Consider the following 7719-nt stretch of genomic DNA (forward strand, 5'->3'; position numbering starts at 1 on the left):
CCTCTGGAACTCAAATATTGAAAAATTTTGAGAGTGCTGTGGGCCACAGCCTCTACTACTTGGAAGAATTTGAAAACATTTTAGGCCTACTTATGTTAAATGGTTTTTTTAAGAAACAGAGTTTTAGAGACCTTTTTTAAAGTGAAGGTACAGGAAACCAAGTAACTTGCTGGGAATTGTACGCAGGTTTGTCTGACTCTAAGTATCCTTCTTGTCCCCCTTTCCACTGCATTCTCTGTCTCACAAAGCTCTGCTCACAATCTCTAGCCCTCCCCACACCTCCCCAGGCATAACAGCAAAGCAATCCCCCTTCTGGGAACAGAGTTTTCCCTCAGCCAAAGCCTCAGGGCTCTTTAGAGTCAAGGCTGGGGCCTTTTTAGCTTTATCTCTAATTTTTCCTTCACAAACACTGTGAAGCCACACTACTTCCTAGCCCCCAACATACTCTGCAATTTCCTATCTCCTTTCCTTTCCCATTCCCTTCCTATGTCCAGATGTCCTTTATTAGCTCTACAAGCTGGGATCCTATCCACTCTTCAAGGTCCAGCTAAGATGCCACCTCCTCCAGGAAGCTTTGCCCAGTGTCCTCGCTCTTGCCCACCTTGGAACTCCTAGAGCGCTTTATCTATCCCTGTCTTGTGAAACTTAACACTTAGTATCTTGTTTGGAGGTCATTTTTACATATATCTTATTTCTTATGCTACCAAACTAGAAACTCCTAGAGGGAAGGGATCATCTAAGTGAGTCTTCTGGCACATGGACCATTACCAGGCATGAAGTAGGCCCTTGTTATAGGCTTGAAAGATGACTGGATAGATGGATGGATGAGTGGATGGATGGATGGATGGATGGATGGATGGATGGATGGATGGATGGATGGATGGATAGATGGATAGATAAATGAATTCTCTATCTATCCCTGGCTTGACAAATTTTTTGATGAATGTGTTTTTGTTTAACTTAAACTCTAGAACCTGTCTTTCCTGACATGGTCATGTAAAGCTATCCCTAAGTGCCTCAAAATTCTCCATTTAATGTCCCTCTTCCATTTCTGTTGTCATTAGTTACCCAATTCTTCCAACCCACCTCCGTCCTATCCCCTTAAAGTTCTTACTCTAAGTGTTCCATAATTTTCTCATTCAAATATTCCTAGCTAAGAAGTCAGGTAATAGGTATTTAAAATATTGTCTTTGTCGGGGGATCTGCATTTTTATAGGACACTCCAAAAGGTAGAAAGTATATAAGTTTCTAGAAATGAAATTTTATACACCATGATAGCAGGTGGGGAGAAAGCATGTCTAATTGCCTGCTCCCTGATTGGTAAGGCTGGTAAGCCTGTGTCTAGGCTCCCTATGATGGAATAGGAATTACCATGAGGAGTCCACATCACTGCCTCCCACCCCTACCCTGACTCAGGAACTGAGAACAGAACATCTCAGAACTAATGTCTCTGTAGATAGACACCCTTGGTCATGCCAGAAATCTCAGCCAATATCAACTTAGAGCTAGAGGGGCTGCAGCCCCAAAGAGCAGTCCCCTTAAGAGTTGAAGGGCACTAGCATGGCCTACTCCCTGCACTAACTAGATGTCTCCAAGCCAACAACAGAGCTAGGAGCCCTTCCCATAAACCCACTACAAGGCAGGCAGCCACCCATCTGCCTTTCCGGTCCCTGTTTCTAGATATGGGACTTCAGCAGGTCTTAGTTGAGATCCCTGAGCTTGGGAGAGGCAGGGAAAATAGGCTGAGGCTGGGAGACAGAAGTCACTCAGTTGCTACCCCTAACAACTGAGCCCCAGCCCGTATACAGGGAAGTAGCCCCTCTTGCCTGAGCCAGGCTAGTCTTCTTAGCAACGTACTCTGACAGTCAGTGTCCCAAGAGGAACTTTTCAAGCACCTGCTCTGTACTGATCTTTGGGTTCGATAAGGATATAAAAGAAAGGCAGGCTTTTTCAAGGAGAGCACTAAGTGCTAATGAACTAAAGACGCAGGGCTGGGTTCTGAACCCAGCTCCATCATTACCAGCTCCACCATTACCAACTGTGTGACCTCGAGCAAAATGCCCAAACTTTATCAGTTTTTACTTGCTAAAAAATTATGATGAAATAATACCTACTCCACTGACTGGAGATGTAAGGTACCCAGTACGGTGCCTTGACTCACAGTACAAGTTCAAGTAATGTTAGCAGTTGTTTAAAGAGATTACAGTCTGCCTGCCCAAGATCAAAAACGATACTTAGGCAATAGACAGAGAAGTAATATTCCTAATACACACATTCTTAGCACCACTACCACTCTATCTTTGAGTCTGTATCTCTACCATTGTCCATGAGCGCTGGTGCCAACCGCCAGATGTCTGCTGCTCTTCTGGCCTGGCATTCAAGGCCCTCCAGATCATGTCCTGGTCTTGATTTCAATCTTTATTTTTCTCAACTTCCTTCAAACAGCTTACATTCTGGCCACACCTAACTACGCCCAAACTGTTATCTATTCTGTCCCTGGGAGCTTGGCAGTCTATGCCACCACCAATGTCAATATCCTCCACATCATTCAAGCTTTAAATCCAAAAGCCACCTCCTCCAGAAAGCCTCTCTAACCTCAAAACTGGAATAAACTTGTCCTTCTCTTAGATTCCACAGCACTTTTAAGGTTAGTAAATCCAGAGGCTATTTTCTCAAGTCTCCCTTTGAAGTGCAAGCACATCCAAGGGATGACAACTTTTCTGCCAAGTGTAGAATACTCTGGGTATACTAATACACTGAAAAGGAAAACAGGACACAGTTCAGGCCCCCCTGCTTAGTTGTCAGGCTCAGAGTGTTCTGGGACCCGTGCTTTACTCTCAAGACAGAAGCTTTCAGCAGATAGTTCCAAGGTACCTGTGGCTTTCCTTGTCCCTTCCCAATCTCTGGGGAAAGCAGAGATTTCTGTCTAAACATTAGATCAATTCCTCTCTTGGCAGCCTTGAAACACACTGGCTATCCTCACACCCACAGGATGCTCCTCTCACTTTCCTGCTTTACTTTTCTGTCTGTAAAACTGCTCTCCATATTTGCTTTACCTGCTAGTCAAGCCAGTCTCCAATTCTGAGATTTCTGAAACATATTCAGTCTTTGATACTTAGTCAATCCTACAGCCAGCTATCCTTGGGCACTTCTCTGATCAAGCCCCACACCCAAGCTACTAGCTGTTACCTTAACCCCTGCAAAGCCTTGGGCTTTTTGTCAAAGAAAGTGCAGGCAACATACCCCTACACTTCCTGTGGTGGTGTTACCGAGGGCCTTGTCACCTACATAACTGAATATCTCCTATTAAAGCCCCACATGAGATACTTCCTTGAGAATTTACTGCTAAGAAAAGTTCTTCTGCTTCCTCTGGGGAACTTGCCATAATTTAATCTGATCATCAGGATTACATAAGGATTCATGCCCCAGTTTTGGTTTTTAGCTGCCAAGATCTTGGCTGCAGGCTTGAGGCCCTGCTAAAGGAACTTGGCTTTCTGTACAATTCCAGGGCTCCTTCCTTTAAGGTTATCTTTTGATATCTAGAACAGTTCAGTCTGTTCTGCTTGGGTTCTTTGATTATTTCCATTTGGAGCTTCCTTGGGTGCAGGTTCCATCTGCTGCCTCTCTCTGTCACTAGTGGACTGTCAGCCATCCCAATAGGGTGGTGCCCCTCACAAAGCTTTTCCATCCTTCCTACTTTTTTTTGTTTTGAGTTCTGCTCTTCTGGAAGGCAGTATGAGAGTTTGAGGAGCTCTAGTATTTGAAATGGGAATAAAAACAGAATTGAGAAGTTGGTTGCTTTCCCTGCTTTTTAAAGAAAATCAGTTTTATTTTTATCAAATATACACCTGATCATCGTTTAGAGATACTAGTTCTACCTGTCTTGTTTTAAAACCAAAACCAACAATTCTCTACCTCAATATTCCCTTTCTCCAAAGGCAGTTATTTTTACCTCTTTTAGTTGATTTTTTTTTGGTACTATTCTAAATAATCTGCTTAGAGATTATTTCTATTTATATTATATCCTGCTATTTCTTTGGTTTCCCACGGAGGAAGATGAAGATGTGAACCTCATTTGCCACCACACAGTCACCAGCTCTCACTGACCAGCACATTGCTTCTTCTCTATATTCCACTATCCTAACTCATACGGTAATTTTGATTAGGTCAATCTCAGTTACATTATTATGACTATGTAAGTGCTATAGCTGAGCCAGTAGTACACTACAATTACTTTTTCCTTCCAGCACAACTTATTGTTTTTCTTCATTTAATATTCATATTATTTTTCATTTGTTTGCTTTTTATGTTCTTGACACTAATTCAACCCAAATCTTCCCTCCAGTTGTGTATCTTTCTCCTCAATACCTTCAAGCACATCAAAGATTCTATTGTTTTCACCTACTTGACCAGCAGTAGAAAACCATAGTGGCAAAGGGAAAAAAAACTGTTATCTGAACCTGATAAGAGTTGTAGCCATGGCTCAGATGTCGCCCAATGGGAGTCATAGTCTTAGGCAGAATACATCATCTATCCTACTGAGGTCCAGCAAGGAGAAAGCATGGGAAATGAATATTATCACCTCAGTTCCTTCCAGCTGATCTTGTCCCAACATCTCTATTGGTCAAACCCAATTATAAATCAGTCAGCAAGGGAACCTAGGTAATGTAGTACATAGTCTCCTGGGGCAGAGAAGGATGGAGAATAGAACTGAAGAAGGAAACTAAGAATAATTATCAAGCCATGTCTTTCCCGTGTTGGTTTACTCTGTTATTTTGATAGAACCCATTCTCTAGTAACTTTACGAAAAAAGGCAACATGAGAGATAAATTATTTAATTGACTATAAGTCTGGAAAATACCTTTCTGTCTCAAGCTAAATTGCTAGTTTGGCTGGATATAGAACTCAAGATTGGAAATAATTTTTTCAACTTACTCTCTTGTCCTCTAGATTCCATTACTGTTGTTGAGAAGTTTCCTGCCATTCTGATAACGGATTTATTTGTATAAAATCTGGAAGCTTATATGAACTCTTAGTTTTTGTACTTACAATTCTGAAATTCCAAACTGATGACTTTCATATGGCACTCTTTTCATCACCAAGTTCCGAGTACTCAGTGGGTCTTTATCATTTAAAATTCTCATCTATAAGTTTTGGGAAATTTTCTTATTTGATTTCCCTAGTGATTTCTTCACCTCTGTTTTCTCCTTCCTATTTGGATGTTTAACCTGAAAAAGTGATTCTTTATATTTTTGTTTGCCTTTCTTTTTATCTTTTGTGTTGGCCTGTATTTTTTGAGATTTACTTAACTTTATAACAATTTTCAAAAACTTCTTTAGGTTCTCTGAATGTTCCTTTTTGTAGCATCTTCTCATTTTCCTGAAGCTACTAATAATAGGTGTTTTGGGGGTGGGGTGGGGAGGTTGTTTGTTTTAAGTTTCCCTTAATAGAGCCAATTTCTTTCAGTTGAGTTTTTTTGGTTTGTTTGTTTTTGTGTCTGGCTTTTATGTTAGCTGCTCTGATGTCCCTCACAAAAACCTTATTTGGATGTTCAGTGCTCCAGGCAAGGGTTTGGCAACTCTGGGTTTTCCTGTTAGGTAAAATGTCCTGACCATTTTATTGGGAGAATTCTCCAATGTGAGAATCTTAAGATCTTTTCACTTGGGCTAATTAGATTCTACTCTCCTGTCTGTAGAAGATAAGCTTAGTCGCCAGCACTTTGGAAACTAAGTGAAGGGAGAGCCTCAGTTTGTGAATTTTCATTTAATCCCCTTGTATCCAACATGGGTTCTGCTCTCAATTGTACCTGCTGTCTTCTAGCCCAAAGTTCTGTCTTAACACTTTCCAGAAATCACACTTCCAGTTTTCTCTTGGGGCAGAAAAGTGGTGGTCTCTTTAATGCAAAGGATTGAGAAAGGGTCTCCTTGCACAGTCTTTGAACATTTCTCCTATTTTCATTTCTACCTTCACCTCTACTTCTGGACCAACATGTAATCACCAATTCCTGAGACTTTGAGGGTAAAAAGTTCTATCCTTTTACCAAGCTCTCTCTATTTCTATCACTTCCTCAGCCCCTGGTAATGACTTTTTTACTCTCTGTTTCTATGAGTTTGAGTTTTTTTAAAAAATTTTCATATATAAGTGATACCATGCTGTATTTGTCTTTGTCTGGCTTATTTAACTTATCATAATGCCCTCAAGGTCCATCCATATTGTTGCAAATGACAAAATTTCCCTCTTTCTCGTAGTTGAATAATATTCCAGCGTGTGTGTATCACATCTTCTTTATCCATTCTTCTGACACTTAGGTTGTTTCCATATCTTGGCTAGTAATTGATTCTTGTTGGTGGGCCCAAAGAAGTGTAAAGAGTTTAAATATAAACTTGTCTCGCTTGTGTACTTTTTGTACATGGGGCAGAATCAGAAGAGGCATTCTCACAGGGTTGTTTCATAGGATTCACTACAAATTCATCAGAGAACACAAATAGCATCATTCTCCATATAGCTATATGTCATATATTTGAGTATTGTTTTCCAGTCCTCAGAGCACTTCCATATATTTATTCCCTTTGGTCCCTGAAAAAAACCATATAAAGTAGACAGGGCAGGTGCTACTGTTCCCACTTTACAAATGAGAGACCTGAAGAGGTCGACTGACTTATCTAGAGTAGCCCATCTTCGTGCCAGAGACAAGACTACAACCCAGGTCTTAGAATGCCAAAGATGATGCTTTTCTTTTGGTCCATGCTTTCTTCAAGTGGCAATATTTCTGCTCTTGTAACACACCCAGAATAGCATTTGATCTAACAGGGTTGTATCCATCTCCAACATATTGCCCAGACTGGTCCATGATGGGCCATGCCAGGACCATCTTTGGAGGATTAAAGAATCATAAGATTTCTGGACTCCAACTCCAAGAGTTTCTGATTTATAAAGTCTGGAGTGTGGACCAAGAATCTATATTTTTAAATAGCTCTCTAGGTGATACTGGCACACGTAGCTTGATTGAGCACCAGTGCGCTAAAGGACATGAAAGTGATCTGGAGGTGTCTCCCAGGCTTCACGGTGAGGATAATCAAATGCCACTTCCTGGAATGTAACAATTTATCCATCCAGACAGCAGCCATCAAGTCTGCCACAGCCTAAGCTAATAGCTTCTTCACCCCTTCCTCTCCTCCTCGAGGCCTTTAATGGACCTCGCTTGTGCCATTGTTACCTGGTCTGCCAACTCACATAATGGAGACTCCCTTGCCAGCTCCCTCCACTGTTCCACTTCAGCTTGTGGGGCTTAAGGGACTCAACTTTCTGAAAAAATTAAATTGAAAAACTTCTTTCCTGATAACTTAGGACCTCTTGTGGAACTTACCTCTCTTAGGAGCCAGAAGGAAAGAATAATAAAGAGCTCTGCTTGTTATCTGATTGGCAGCCCCAGAAATATTATCCCTGGCTCTCAGGTGGCCTCTTAACTAGAAAATATAAATTCCAAATAGCTTTAGGTCAGAGAGGGAGCACCTTGGCATAAAAATGCAGGTATATGCGTATGAATGCACAGTAGTGCACGGTGGAGGAGGCCTCTTTTCTAGGACCTGAAGGTCCCTGAGCTAAAGAAGGTCAAAGAATGACAGGGAGAAAGAGAAAGGAGCTGTATAACTCTGCGTTTTATTTACCATAGAGAGCAAGAAAAGAATGAGCCTATTTGGCCAGTCAAGGGGAGAGACC

This window comes from Pteropus alecto, unplaced genomic scaffold, assembly GCF_000325575.1.
Source record: "Pteropus alecto unplaced genomic scaffold, ASM32557v1 scaffold95, whole genome shotgun sequence".
Lineage (NCBI taxonomy): Eukaryota > Metazoa > Chordata > Mammalia > Chiroptera > Pteropodidae > Pteropus > Pteropus alecto.